Genomic DNA, 16,130 nt, shown 5'->3' with positions numbered 1-16,130 from the left:
TCCATCATAAGGTCAGAAATGGGGATGTACGCTGATGATTGCACAGTGTTCAGTTCCATTCGCAACTCCTCAGATAATGAAGCAGTCCGTGCCCGCATGCTGCAAGACCTGGACAACATCCAGGCTTGGGCTCATAAGTGGCAAGTAACATTTGCTCCAGACAAGTGCCAGGCAATGACCATCTCCAACAAGACAGAGTCTAACCACCTCCCCATGACATTCAATGGCATTACCGTCGCCGTATCCCCCACCATCAACATCCTAGGGGTCACCATTGACCAGAAGCTTAACTGGACCAGCCATATAAATATTGTGGCTGCAAGAGCAGGTCAGAGGCTGGGTATTCTGCGGCGAGTGACTCACCTCCTAACTCTCCAAAGCCTTTCCACCATCTACAAGGCACAAGTCAGGAGTGTGATGGAATACTCTCCACTTGCCTGGAAGAGTGCAGCTCCAACAACACTCAAGAAGCTCGACACCATCCAGGATAAAGCAGCCTGCTTGACTGGCACCCCATCCAGCACCCTAAACATTCACTCCCTTCACCATTGGCGCACAGTAGCTGCAGTGTGTACCATCCGCAGAATGCACTGCAGCAACTCGCCAAGGCTTCTTCGACAGCAGCTCCCAAACCCGCGACCTCTACCACCTAGAAGGACAAGGGCAGCAGGCACATGGGAACAACACCACCTGCACGTTCCCCTCCAAGCCGCACACCATCCCAACTTGGAAATATATCGCCGTTCCTTCATCGTCGCTGGGTCAAAATCCTGGAACTCCCTTCCTAACAGCACTGTGGGAGAACCTTCACCACACGGACTGCAGCGGTTCAAGAAAGCGGCTCACCACTACCTTCTGAAGGGCAATTATGGATGGGCAATAAATGCTGGCCTCGCCAGCGACTTCCACATCCCATGAACAAATAAAAAAAAACGACTCCCTGTGGTAGCGCGTTCCACATTCTTACCAGTCTTTGGGTAAAGAAGTTTCTCCTGAATTCCCTATTGGATTTATTATTGACTATCTTTTGTTTATGACCTCTGGTTTTGGACTCCTCCCTAAATGGAAACATTTTCTCTATGTCTAGCCTATCAAACCCTTTCATTATCTTGAAGACCTCTATCAGGTCACCCCTCAGTCTTCTCTTTTCTACAGAAAAGAGCCCCAGTCTGTTCAGCCTTTCCTGATAAGGATATCCTCTCAGTTCTGGTATCATCCTTGTGAACCTTTTTTGCACCTTCTCCAATGCCTCTATATCCTTTTTATAATAGCGACCAGAACTGTTCACAGTACTCCAAGTGTGATCTGACCTAGGTTCTATACAAGTTTAACATAACTTTTCTTTTTCTCAATTCTATCCCTCTAGAAATGAACCCCAGTGCTTGGTTTGCTTTTTTTTTGGCCTTATTAACCTGTGTCGCTACCTTTAGTGATTTGTGTATTTGTACCCCTACCTCATTTAGACTCTTACTATCCAAGCAGTATGTGGTCTCTTTATTCTTCCTATCAAAATGCACCACTTCACACTTTTCTATATTGAAAATCATTTGCCAATTTCACACCCATTCTGCAAGTTTCTTGTATGTTGTAGCATTCTTCCTTTGTATTAACTACACCTCCCAATTTGGTGTCGTCCTCAAATTTTGAAATCGTACTTCCGATTCCCGAGTCCAAATCGTTAATGTAAATTGTGAACAACAGTGGTCCCAGCACGATCCCTGTGGAACACCGCTTCCCATCTTTTGCCAGTCTGAGTAACTACCTATAACCTCTACCCTCTGTTTTCTGTTTTGTAGCCAGCTTGCTATCCATTCCGCTACCTGTCCCCTGACTCCACTTGCTCTGACCTGTCATGAGTCTACAATGCGGTACCTTATCGAAGGCCTTTTGAAAATTCAAATATATTAAATCTACTGTATTACCCTTGCCTACACTTTCTGTTAGTCCTTCAAAGAATTCAATAAGATTGGTCAAGAATGACCGTCCCTTTTTGAAATCCATGCTGACTTCTCTTTATTATATTTTCAGTTTCTAGATGTTTTTCAATTACATTTTTGAGTGAAGATTTCATTATCTTTCCTACCACTGCCTTTAAGCTAACTGGTCTATTGTTCCCTGGACCTGTTCTATCTCCCTTTTTAAATATAGAAATAACATTAGCTGTCCGCCAGTCCTCTGACACTATTCCCTTTTCCAGTGAATTTTCATATATATGTTATAGTGCCTCTGCTATCTATCCCCTATCTTCTTTTAGCTTGCGTGGATGCAATCCATCCGGACCAGGGGTTTTATCCTCTCTAAGTTTGATTAGTTTATAAATTATCTCCCCCTTTTCTATCTTAAATATCTTTATATCTTTTTTGATCTCTTCTTCTAACGTCATGCCCATCTTGTTAGCCTCCCTGGTAAACACTGAGGCAAAGTAACTATTCAATATTTCTGCCATTTCGCTGTCAGAATTTTTATCTGGCACTTCAGAGCACCCTCAGCAGAGGCTGGTAGTGTACCATTCCAGTCAGCACATGGTAAGCAGGCTGTACTCTGATTAGAGTATGTGTCACCCCTAGGCACAAATGGCAACAAAGATGGCACAGTTAAAGGAATTTGTCAAGGAAAGACTATCCAACAGTACCATGTAGCACATCGATGTACAAGGTGTTGCATGCCAACTTGTTTCACAGTTACTGCTTACCCATACCAATCTTCTACAATCTTACTCCTCTTTCATTGTATCTCATCCATCCCAATACTTAAGGTTGGCACACCATCAAGGCGTACAATTGAAAACAGCAGGAAACCTATTACTGGGAGAATTTTTTTTTAATAGCTAATAAGAAATATGGGAATCAAATCTGGTCTTCTTAACTGTTGCTTTTAGGGCTGTTGGCAGGAAATTTACTGTTACACTCCTTCTAAATGCTGTTCTTACACTCCTACCAACAATTGATGCATTCCTAGGAAGACCTGGGCCATGCTCCCTGGAAAAGGTTCAATTTTTACATTAAAATGGTGTTTTTTGATTACGCTTAAATTCCTTTTTACTTTACAATTAATAGATTTTAGAAGCTTAAAAAAATAAAAACTTAAGTGAATTTGGGTTTCTAGCCACCGACTCCATCCCTCTCCCTGGCGACTGTCTGAGGCTGAACCAGACCGTTCACAACCTTGGCGTCCTATTTAACACTGCGATAAGCTTCTGACCACATATCCACTCCATTACCAAGACTGCCTACTTCCACCTCCGTAACATCACCCATCTCCGCCCCTGCCTCAGCTCCTCTGCTGATGAAACCCTCATCCATGCCTTTGTTACTTCCAGACTGAACTGTTCCAATGCTCTCCTGGCTGGCCTCCCATCTTCCACCCTCCATAAACTTGAGCTCATCCAAAACTCTGCTGTTCATATCCTAACTCGCACCGAGTCCCATTCTCCCATCGCCCCTGTGCTCGCTGACCTACATTGGCTCCCAGTCCGGGAACACCTCAATTTTAAAATTCTCATCCTTGTTTTCAAATCCCTCCATGGCCTCGGCCCTCCCTATCTCTATAACCTCCTCCAGCCCTACAACCCTCCAAGATCTCTGCGCTCCTTCAATTCTTGCCTCTTGCGCATCCCCGATTTTAATCACTCCACCATTGGCGGCCGTGACTTCAGCTGCCTAGGCCCTAAGCTCTGGAATTCTCTCCTTAAACCTCTCCGCCTCTCTACCTCTCTCTCCTCCTTTAAGATGCTCCTTAAAACCTACCTCTTTGACCAAGCTTTTGGTCACCTATCTTAATACCTCCTTATGTACCTTGGTGTCAAATTTTGTTTGATAACCCTTCTGTGAAGCGCCCTGGGACATTTTAAAGGCGCTATATAAATGCAAGTTGTTGTTATATCAATTTCCCAAAAGTTATCTAACAACCACTCACCCCTCCCCCCACTTTAGGCTGACACCCTCCTTTTCCCCTAGTTCATGCTACAATTCTCCTATCCTCCCCCAGTTCATGTTGGCACTCTTCTCCTTTCCCAAAATCCAACCTAGCACTCTTCCCCATACAACTTCGACCTGGAGCTCTTTTTTTTCCCACCCTCCCAAATCAAGCCCACTCGCAGTTTCTCCCCTCAGTGCTGCCCTGGGGCTCGTAATGGAGTCCTGTTTTTGCTGTGGTTAGAAGACAAAGCAATTGAATACATACTTGATCCAGGCCCCCTCAAAAATGTTGACTGTCCATGTTAAATGTGGACAGTTGGCATGTATGCCACCAAGGAGGAAGCCCTGAGTAGAAATCGCAATCCCAAGTCAATGCACAGTGCCGTTACAGTTTTTCAGTCCAAAATGCTTGGTTCTTTCCAAGTCCCTGGTCAGTCTGAATCTGTGACACTTGCTGGGAAATAAACTTGAGCCATGGCAGTGAAGATCTTACAAAGAGAGATAGATTTTCACCATCACCACTAATCTGGCATTGAAATTAGTGGAATGAAAATCAGGCAGATTTTATAAAGGACATGCCATCCACCTGACCAGATTACCTCCCAGGCAGTGAAGATGAAAATCAACCCAGAGAGTTTAACAGTCAATGCATCTGGGTTGATCAATGGCAAAAAAAGTTTAATGCAGACAAATCCAAGGTACCACATATATTGAAAGTAAAAATTGTAGACATGTGTACTCCATGGGTTGATAGAACTTACCAAAGGGGAAATTGAAAGAGACCTGGGTTGGTAGTTGACTCGCCATTCACAATGCAAGGTGACAATAAACAAAATGAATGGGATGCTGGGTAATGTTGCCAAATTAAGTAAGTACAAATTTCCAAAAGTCAGTGCTCTGGTTAGGCTAAATCTGGAGTGCTGCATTCTACTATATACTGTTCCAGTTTTTGCAACATAAAGGGGCCATCTAGATCCTAAAAGCAGTACAGAACTGTTCTCCTTAGAACAGAGAAGGTTAAGGGGAGATTTGATAGTGTTCAAAAACATGAACAGTTTTGACAGAGTAAATATGGAGAAACTGTTTCCAGTGGCAGAAGGGTCAGTAACCAGAGGACACAGATTTAAGGTGATCAGCAAAAGAGCCAGAGGTGACCTGAAGAAATTTTTTTTTTAGGTAGTGAGTTGTAATGATCTGGAATGCACTGCCTGAAAGGGTGGTGGAAGCAGGTTCAATAGTAACTTTCAAAAGGGAATTGGAAAATACTTTAAGGGAAAAAATTTACAGGGCGATGGGGAAAGAGCAGGGGAATGGGATTAATTGGATAGCTCTGTCAAAGAGCCGGCAGAGGCACAATGGGCTGAATGGCCTCCTCTGCTGTAACTACTATGATACTATGGAAAGATAGCATCAAGGCTGATTCTTGGTGTTAGAGGGATGAGTTATGAAACAACTACTGACATTTCTATAGCATCATTATGCATAAAGGTACGTTTCAGAATACTTTATAGGGCAGTGGATAGCGATTGGGGGAAAGGAAAGGTTAAGGGGCAAAGGCATGGCTGAAGAGGAGGTTTCAATTTCCAAAAGACAATGTCAGTTAACCGAAGAAAAATAGTGCATCTCATCACAGTATTAGTATTGCCAACAGTAACATTGCTTGTAAGCCAAATACAAAAAAAGTACAGAAAAAATATAGTATACAGAATTTTTGAGACAGTCCAATATTTTTTGACATTCCAGTATGCTGTCTTAATTGGAAGGATGTGGTTGCTTTGCTTTGTACAACATAATAATCTGGGGTGGGGGGTTGCTGACAAGGTGACTCAAAGCCCATACTGAATGTTGAAAAGCCAGGCATAGCATTTTAACTTTACATATGCCAAAAGAGAGAAAGATTCCTCACATAAGTATGTAGAAGCAGAGAGACCAAGACTTTCAGCACCTAATTCTTCATCGGCCAGTAATTGTTGATAAAGCAAATGAGACGTCAGACAGATGGGTCGTATCTGTCTACAAAAACCTTGCAGCTCCATCACATGCAAGCTCGACCAGCATTTCTTCGAACTTTCGTGCCAGGCTATTGGGATTGTGGGAGGTGATCAGGTTACTGGTTATATTCTTCCACTGTAATGTTGCCTAGATATGAGTTCACATGCTCCTGCAAGCACTGCAGGTGCATACTTTTACAGATGAAACTAGGAGGCTCTACCTTTTGGACAATATTTTTTAAGCTTAGGAATGCATCAATGTTGGTAGACAAGTGAGAGAGGAACAATGACAACTGTTTCTTGAAGCACACCACTTTGCCACTGAGACATAAGAACATAAGAACATAAGATGTTAGTGCCAAATCCTTACATCCGGTCTCTCAAAAATGTCCAGCATTGAAGGGTTGTTGTTACATTTCTAACCTTCTCACTTTATTATTTCAACTCTTGTATCTTAGATCACTCAAGCCCCAACTCAAGGGTGTCTATCCTTGCCATGAGACCCAGTTAAACTTTTGTTAAGGCAGCCTGGAAAATTTATACACTATTCAACAAAAACAAAACCATCCAATAAAAATTTAAGTGAACTGTTTATTTCCATATTTAGCAACAAAATCATAGAATCATTGAAAATTTACGGCACAGAAGGAGGCCATTCGGCCCATCGTGTCCGCGCCAGCTGAGAAATAAGCCACCCAGCCGAATCCCACCTTCCCGCATTTGGTCCATAGCCCTGCAGGTCACAGCTCTTCAGGTGCACATCCAGGTATTTTTTTAAATGAGTTGAGGGTTTCTGCCTCTACCACCCTCTCAGGCAGTGAGTTCCAGACCCCCACCACCCTCTGAGCAAAAAGATTTTTCCTCATTTCCGCTCTAATCCTTCTACCAATCACTTTAATTCTATGCCCCCTGGTTATTGATCCCTCCGCGAAGAGAAATAGGTCCTTCCTATCCACTCTATCTAGGCCCCTCATATTTTTGTACATCTCAATCAAATCACCCCTCAGCCTCCTCTGTTCCGAGGAAAACAACCCCAGCCTATCCAATCTGTCATCATTGCTAAAATTCTCCAGTCCTGGCAACATCCTTGTAAATCTCCTCTGCACCCTCTCGAGTGCAATTACATCCTTCCTGTAGTGTGGTGACCAGAACTGTGCGCAGTACTCAAGCTGTGTCCTAACTAGTGTTTTATACAGTTCCAGCATAACATCCCTGCTTTTATATTCTATGTCTCGGCTAATAAAGGAAAGAATTCCATATGCCTTCTTAACCACCTTATCTACCTGTCCTGCTACCTTCAGGGATCTGTGGACATGCACTCCAAGGTCCCTCACTTCCTCTACGCCTCTCAGTATCCTCCCATTTATTGTGTATTCCCTTGCCTTGCCTTGTTTGCTCTCCCCAAAGCATTACCTCACACTTCTCCGGATTGAACTCCATTTGCCACTTTTCTGCCCATCTGACCAGTCCATTGATATCTTCCTGCAGTCCATGGCTTTCCTCCTCACTACCAACCACACGGCCTATCTTTGTGTCATCCACAAAATTCTTAATCGCGCCCCCCACGTTTAAGTCCAAATTGTTAATGTATACCACAAAAAGCAAATGACCTAGTACCAAGCCCTCCGGCACCCCATTGGAAACAGCCTTCCAATCGCAAAAACACCCGTCGACCATTGCCCTATGCTTCCTGCCACTGAGCCAATTTTGGATCCAATTTGCCACATTCCCTTGGATCCTGTGGGCATTTGCTTTTATGACCAATCTGCCATGTGGGACCTTGTCAAAAGCTTTGCTAAAATCCATGTAGACTACATCAATTGCACTACCCTCATCGATCCTCTTTGTTACCTCCTCGAAAAATTCAATCAAGTTAGTCAGACACGACCTCCCCTTAACAAATCCGTGCTGACTGTCCTTGATCAGTCCGTGCCTTTCCAAGTGACAGTTTATCCTGTCCCTCAAAATTGATTCCAATAATTTGCCCACCACCAAGGTTAGGCTGACTGGCCTGTAATTTGGAAAAATGGAAGAATACCCATTGAGGTGTTAATTGCTAAAATAGTATGATGAATCTTGGAACAAAGGAGGCTGAGGGGAGATTTAAGTGAGGTGTATAAAATTATGAGGGGCTTAGTTGGAATGAATAGGGAGGACCTATTTCCCTTAGAAGAGGGGTCAGTGACCAGGGGGCATAGATTTAAAGTAATTGTCAGAAGGATTAGAGGGGAGCTGTGGAGAAATTATTTCACCCAGAGGGTGGTGGGGGTCTCGAACTTATTGCTCGAAAGGGTGGTAGAGGCAGAAACCCTCAGCTGATTTAAAAAGCACATGGATGTGCACTTGAAGTGCCGTAACCTACAGGGCTACGGACCAAGTGCTGGAAAGTGGGATTAAACTGGATGGCTCTTTTCGACCGGCAAGGACACGATGGGCTGAATGGCCTCCTTCTCTGCCGTAACTTTCCATGATTCTATGATTCTAACTTCTGACCTGCTAGTGGGGTAAAAAATAACAATCAACTGTTGAATAGGGACAAGCTACCTCAATGACTCAAGCATTTTTACAGAGCCACACAAATCAGGAAGCTCTCAAGTTCGAGATGCCTGGTCTGTGCTGAGTTAGCTGATCTCAAATGGTGATGCTAGAGCACTACAATTACTTCAGTAGCCCTGTATTTGAGAAGGAAAGACTGGCCCACATTACGACTTGAGGGGCCAGGATTGGGTTTAGCCAGGATAACTTCCATGGTCAAAAAGCCTGTCAGCACACTCTGTCAGGAATAGAGTTGTACATCCAAGTTTGCAGACAGCACTAAGTTAGAACACACAGTAAGTTGTGTAGATGGGAGCAGGAAGTTACAAAGGGACATAGACAGATTAAATGAGCGGGAAAAACTATGGCAGATGGAGTTCAACGTGGGGGAGTGTGAGATCACTTCGGATCCCAGAAAGACAAATCAGAATATTTTCTCAATGACAAGAGACTGGCAAGTATGGAGGAGCAAAAGGATTTGGGTGTCCAGGTACACAAATCACTAAAATCTAGTGCACTGGTACAAAAAATTATCATAAAAGCTAATGAAGTGTTGGCCTTTATCGAAAGGGGTTGGAATAAAAAAGGAAGTTATGCGTCAGTTGTAGAGCCTTAGTCAGACCTCGTCTGGCGTACTGCGTTTAGTTTTGGGCACCACTCCTCAGGAAGGATATATGGGTCTTGGAGGGGGCACAGCGCAGATTCATTAGAATGATACCAGGCGTAAAAGGTTAAATTATGAGGGCAGTTTGTATAAGCTTGGTTTGTATTCTCTTAAGTTTAGAAGGTTGAGGGGTGATTTAATTAAAATGGTAAAAGGATTCGATAGGGTAGATACAGAGAAGCTAATTCCTCTAGCGGGGCTATCCAGAACAAGGGGGCACAATCTTAAAATTACAGCTAGGCCATCCAGGAGTTAAATCATGAAGCACTTTTTCACATAAAGGGTAGTGGAAATTTGGAATTCTCTTCCCCACACCCAAAGGCTGTTGATGCTGGGTCAAATAAAATTTTCAAGACGGAGACAGATAGATAGATAGATTTTTGTTAGGTGAGGGTATCAAGGGATATGGATCAAAGGCGGGTAAATGGAGTTGAGGTACAGAGCAGCCATGATCTAACTGAATGGTGGAACAGGCGCAAGAGGTTGAATGGACTACTCTTGTTCCCATAACCTACTTGGATGAGGTTTGTGTAAAGTTTGCATGAAAGCAGTAAGAAGTGGATGCTGTGAAGAAGAGACAGAGTCGGCAAAGGGACATAGACAGGTTAAGTGAGTGGGCAAGAAGGTGGCAAATGGAGTATAATGTAGGGAAATGTCAGGTTATTCACTTTGGTAGGCAGAATAGAAAAACAGAATATTTTTTCAATGGTGAGAAACTATTAAGTGTTAGTGTTCAGAGGGATTTGGGTGTCCTTGTACACGAAAGACAGAAAGTTAACAAGCAGGTACAGCAAGCAATTAGGAAGGCAAATGGCATGAAACATAGAAAATAGGAGCAAAAGTAGGCCATTTGGCGGTTCGGGCCTGCTCTGTCATTCAAAATAAACATGGCTGATCGTCTAACTCAGTACCCTGTTCCCGCTTTTTCCCCATATCCCTTGATCCCTTTAGGATTAAGAAATATATCTATCTCCTTCTTGAATACATCTAATAACTTGGCCTCCACTGCCTTCTGTGGTAGAGAATTTACAGGTTCACCACCCTCTGAGTGAAGAAATTTCTCCTCATCTCAGTTCTAAATGGCATCCTGAGACTGTGACTCCTGGTTCTGGACTCCCCAGCCATCGGGAACATCCTCCCTGCATCGAGTCTATCTAGTCCTGTTAGAATTTTATGTTTCGATGAGATCACCTCTCATTCTTCTAAACTCGAGTGAATATAGGCCTAGTCGACCCAATCTCTCCTCAGACGTCAGTCCTGCCATCTCAGGAATCAGTCTGGTAAACCTTCATTGCACTCCCTCCATGGCAAGGACATCCTTCCTCAGATAAGGAGACCAAAACTGCACACAATACTCCAGATGTGGTCTCACCGAGGCCCTGTATGACTGCGGTAAGACATCCCTGCTCCTGTACTAAAATCCTCTTACAATGAAGGCCAACATACCATTTGCCTTCCTAACTGCTTGCTGCACCTGAATGCTCACTTTCAGCGACTGGTGTACAAGGACACCCAGGTCTCGTTGCACTTCCCCTTTTCCCAATCTATCACCATTCAGATAGTAATCTGCCTTTCTGTTTTTACAACCAAAGTGGATAACCTCACATTTATCCACGTTATACTGCATCTGCCATGTTCTTGCCCACTCACCCAACTTGTCTAAATCACATTGAAGCCTCTTTGCATCCTCCTCACAGCTCACATTCCACCCCAGCTTTGTGTCGTCTGCAAATTTGGAAATGTTACATTTAGTTCCCTCATCCAAATCATTGATATATATTGTGAATAGCTGGGGCCCAAGCACTGATCCCTGCGGTACCCCACTAGTCACTGCCCGCCACCCGGAAAAAGACCCGTTTGTTCCTACTCTCTGCTTCCTGTCTGTCAACCAATTCTCAATCCATGCCAGTATATTCCCCCCAATCCCATGTGCTTTAATTTTGCACACTAACCTCTTGTGTGGCACCTTATCAAAAGCCTTCTGAAAATCCAAACTCACCACATCCACTGGTTCTCCCCTATCTATTCTACTGGTTACATCATCAAAAAACTCCAGCAGATTTGTCAAGCATTATTTCCCTTTCATAAACCCATGCTGACTTTGTCCAATCCCATTAATGCCCTCCAAGTGTTCTGTTATCACATCTTTTATAATGGACTCTAGCATTTTCCCCACTACTGATATTAGGCTAACTGGTCTGTAATTCCCTGTTTTTTCTCTCCCTCCTTTTTTAAATAGTGGGGTTACATTTGCCACCCTCCAATCTGTAGGAACTGTTCCAGAGTCCGTAGAATTTTGGAAGATGATCATGAATGCATCCACTATTTCCAGGGCCACTTCCTTTAATACTCCTAGGATGTCGATTATCAGGCCATGCGGATTTGTCAGCCTTTAGCCCCATTAATTTCCCTAGCACTATTTTTTTTACTAATACTGGTTTCCTTCAGTTCCTCCCTCTCACTTGACCCTTGGTTCCCTCACATTTCTGGCAGGTTATTTGTGTCTTCCTTTGTGAAGACAGAACCAAAGTATGTGTTTAATTGTTCTGCCATTTCTTTGTTCCCCATTATAATTTCACCCATTTCTGACTGTAAGGGACCTACATTTGTCTTCACTAATCTTTTTCTCTTGACATATTTATAGAAGCTTTTACAGTCAGTTTTTATGTTCCCTGATAGTTTACTCTCATACTCTATTTTTCCCCTCTTAATCAATCTCTTTGTCCTCCTTTGCTGAATTCTGAACTGCTCCCAATCCTCAGGCTTGCCGCTTTTTCTGGCAATTTTATATGCCTCCTCTTCGATCCAACACCATCCCTAATTTCTTTTGTAAGCCACGGTTGAGCCACCTTTCCTGTTTTATTTTTGTGCCAGACAGGAATGAATAATTGTTGTAATTCCTGCACACGTTCTTTAAATATTAGCCATTGCCTATCCACCGTCATCCCTTTTAGTAAAGTTCCCCAATCTATCATAGCCAACTCGCACCTCATACTTTCGTAATTTCCTTTATTTAGATTCAGGAACCTAGTTTCGGATTCAACTATTTCACTCTCCATCTTAATGAGGAATTCTATCACGTTATAGTCACTCTTCCCTTAGAGACCCCGCACAACAAGCTTGCTAATTAATCCTTTCTCATTGCACAATACCGATTCCAGGATCGCCTGTTCTCGAGTTGGTTCCTCAATGTATTGGTCTAGAAAACCATCACGTCCACACTCCAGGAATTCCTCTCCCACAGTATTATTGCTAATTTGGTTTGACCAATCTGTATGTATATTAAAGTCACCCATGATTATAGTTGTACCCTTCTTGCATGCGTCTCTAATTTCCTGTTTAATGCCCTCCCCTACATCTCCACTACTGTTTGGGGGCCTATAGACAACCCCCACCAACGTTTTCTGCCCCTTGGTGTTTCTTTGCTCCACCCATACGGATTCCACCTCGTAATTTTCCGAGCCAATATCCTTCCTCACTATTGCATTGATTTCCTCCTTTAGTAACAACGCTACCCCACTCCTTTCCCTTTTTGCCTGTCCTTCCTAAATATTGAATACCCCTGGATGTTCAGTTCCCATCCTTGGTCACCCTGCAACAATGTCTCCGTAATCGCAACTATATCATAACCATTAACATCTATCTGCGCTGTTAATTCATCTATCTTATTGCAAATGCTCTGCGTATTAAGACACAATGCCTTTAGACTTGTCTTTTTAAGATTGCTCATCATCTTAGTTTTATTTTGCACTGTGGCCCTATTTGTTTTTCGCCCTTGTTTTCTCTGCCTTCCACTATTGCTTCTTCCCTTTCTGTCTTTTGTTTCTATCCTTGTTTCCCCCTCCTCTGTCTCCCTGCTCAGGTTCCCATCCCCCTGCCATTCGAGTTTAAACCTTCCCCAACAGTAATAGCAAACACCCCCTCGAGGACATCGGTCCCGGTCCTGCTCAGGTCGAACCCGTCCCGCTTGTACAGGTCCCACCTTCCCCAGAACCCAATGTCCCAGGAATCTAAATCCCTCCCTCCTGCACCATCCCTGCAGCCACGCATTCATCTGGTCTATTCTTCTGTTCCTATACTCACTCACACGTGGCACTGGTAGTAATCCTGAGATCACTACCTTTGAGGTCCTGCTTTTTAATTTATCTCCTAACTCCTTAAATTCACCTTGCAGGACCTCATCCCTTTTTTTAAAACCTATGTCATTGGTACCGATATGGACCACGACTACTGGCTGTTCACCCTCCCCCTCCAGCCGCTCTGTGACATCCTTGACCCTAGCACCAGGGAGGCAACATACCATCCTGGAGTCACGTTTGCGGCCGCAAAAACGCCTATCTGTTCCCCTTACAATTGAATCCCCTATCAATATAGCCCTGCCACTCTTATTCCTCCCCTCCTGTGGTGCCAAAAATTTGGATCTTGCTGCTTTCCCCTGATAAGCCATCTCCCCCAACAGTATCCAAAGCAGAATATCTGTTGGAGGGGGAGATGGCCCCAGGGGACTCCTGCTCTACCTACCTAGTCCTTTTACTCTGCCTGGCGGTCAACCATTTTCTTTCTGCCTGTGTAATCTTTACCTGCGGTGTGACCACCTCACTGAACGTGCTATCCACAATAATCTCAGCATTGCAGATGCTCCACAGTGAATCCACCCGCAGCTCCAGCTCCGAAATGCCATATTTGGTTTTTACATGGACAATTAGGGCATCCTTCAAAAGATAGATAAACTTGGCCTTGTCACAGGTCTGAAGGACCTGGTACAATCTGTCCAAGTTGGGGGTGCAGACTGCTGTGGTTGCAGCACATTTGTGCTGTGCAGCTTTTCCTGACAACCTGGCAGATGGAGTTTAATTTAGATAAATGTGAGGTGATGCATTTTGGTAGATCGAATCGGGCCAGGACCTACTCCGTTAATGGTAGGGCGTTGGGGAGAGTTATAGAACAAAGAGATCTGGGAGTACAGGTTCATAGCTCCTTGAAAGTGGAGTCACAGGTGGATAGGGTGGTGAAGAAGGCATTCGGCATGCTTGGTTTCATTGGTCAGAACATTGAATACAGGAGTTGGGATGTCTTGATGAAGTTGTACAAGACATTAGTAAGGCCACACTTGGAATACTGTGTACAGTTCTAGTCACCTTACTATAGAAAGGATATTATTAAACTAGAAAGAGTGCAGAAAAGATTTACTAGGATGCTACCGGGACTTGATGGTTTGACTTTTTGGGAGAGGTTGGATAGACTGAGACTTTTTTCCCTGGAGAGTAGGAGGTTAAGGGGTGATCTTATAGAAGTCTATAAAATAATGAGGGGCATAGATAAGGTAGATAGTCAAAATCTTTTCCCAAAGGTAGGGGAGTCTATAACGAGGGGGCATAGATTTAAGGTGAGAGGGGAGAGATACAAAAGGGTCCAGAGGGGCAATTTTTTCACTCAAAGGGTGGTGAGTGTCTGGAACGAGCTGCCAGAGGCAGTAGTAGAGGCGGGTACAATTTTGTCTTTTAAAAAGCATTTGGACAGTTACATGGGTAAGATGGGTATAGAGGGATATGGGCCAAGTGCAGGCAATTGGGACTAGCTTAGTGGTATAAACTGGGCGACATGGACATGTTGGGCCGAAGGGCCTGTTTCCATGTTGTAAACTTCTATGATTCTATAACCATTTTGGGGTTTAATAGTGCAAAGCAGAAACATTGTGGCTGGGTGAGACAGACAAGATACCACCCATTTTTGAGTCTATTGGGTGCCAATGTCGGGCAGATTACAGACAGTAATCATCCAATAAATGTACAGAGAATTCATGTGCATGAGATGTCTCCTTTGGAGGACTCAAGACATTCTTGAAGAGAGTCCCCAACTGGCACCTATTCTGAGGAAGTCCTTTGGCCCTTTGACGGGTGTACATTCCCAATGCTTCATTGGCATTGGGGTCTTGCTATCATCAGTCAACACATGCAATGGCATCGAGGCTAATGACTGCTGGGGAAAGGCCAACTTTGAGCCAGTGCTAGAGTTACTTCAGCCAAGGCAACAGTTTTCCATGAAAAGAACTGTATGACTGATGATTCAAAGTCAAAGATACTTTTTAAATGAGGTTTCTTACAGGTGCTGCCTTGGCCTTGTGCCTCAAACACGTCTTTGCAACTCACGGCCAGTGGCAACAAATCTGTTGGGTTTGGCTTAGTGGCCATGGTCACTTGTTTATCCAGTCAATCAGTGACAGACCATGTTGGTTCAGAGACCAGAGTGCAAGTTGCACCTTTGCAACCAAAATGACAGAAAGGTGCATGAAGTCCCCAAAACTCTTGATGCCGTATCCCTGCCAATGCAAGCACCTACAGAATGAGTTTTTAGCTCTGCACCCAAAAGGAAGGGGACACAGCCAAGTGCTCAGAAATAGTAAATTTTCTCTCTCTGGGATCGAAGAGGATGTTACTGAACTGAATCCAGAGGTGTCCTAAACTAAACTTGAAGGCCAGGATTCTTTAAGTAATATTGGCACTCTTTCGGAGTCCTCAAGTTAACAATAAGTACTGAAATTAAGACTGGATGGCAGGTACCATAAGACTGATGAATGTTTGATAATGGAATCCCCATGCCCAAATGGACAGTTTATAAAAGCAAGTGCTGGTTGAAATAGTAGCCAACATCCTAGGGAAAAAAGCAATGGTGCCAAATGGATGTTAATGGTTCTAATTGGATATTGCCTAAGTTTAACATCAAGTTTTAAGAACTTGACATACTATCCAAATTAAGAAGAAATGGTAGGATGGCCTAAGCAACTTCAGGATCTGACAAAAAAAAATCAAAAAGCCACTGAAAAAAATTACTAATAATTAGCCTGGTGTCGGAACACAAGATGCAACTATGGCTATGCTTCAGATTGAAGATGTGAATATAATCTGATTTCAACTGAGAGAATTTCAAGAGGCAATTTCAAGTCCCTGAAAGTGATTTTCCACAGTGAGAAGGAAGTAATTCTATTAGTGTGAAGAAGTTGAACAAATATGAAAGGATTTACAC

This window comes from Heptranchias perlo, chromosome 2, assembly GCF_035084215.1.
Source record: "Heptranchias perlo isolate sHepPer1 chromosome 2, sHepPer1.hap1, whole genome shotgun sequence".
Classification (NCBI taxonomy): Eukaryota; Metazoa; Chordata; class Chondrichthyes; order Hexanchiformes; family Hexanchidae; genus Heptranchias; species Heptranchias perlo.
This window is presented reverse-complemented; position numbering follows the sequence as displayed.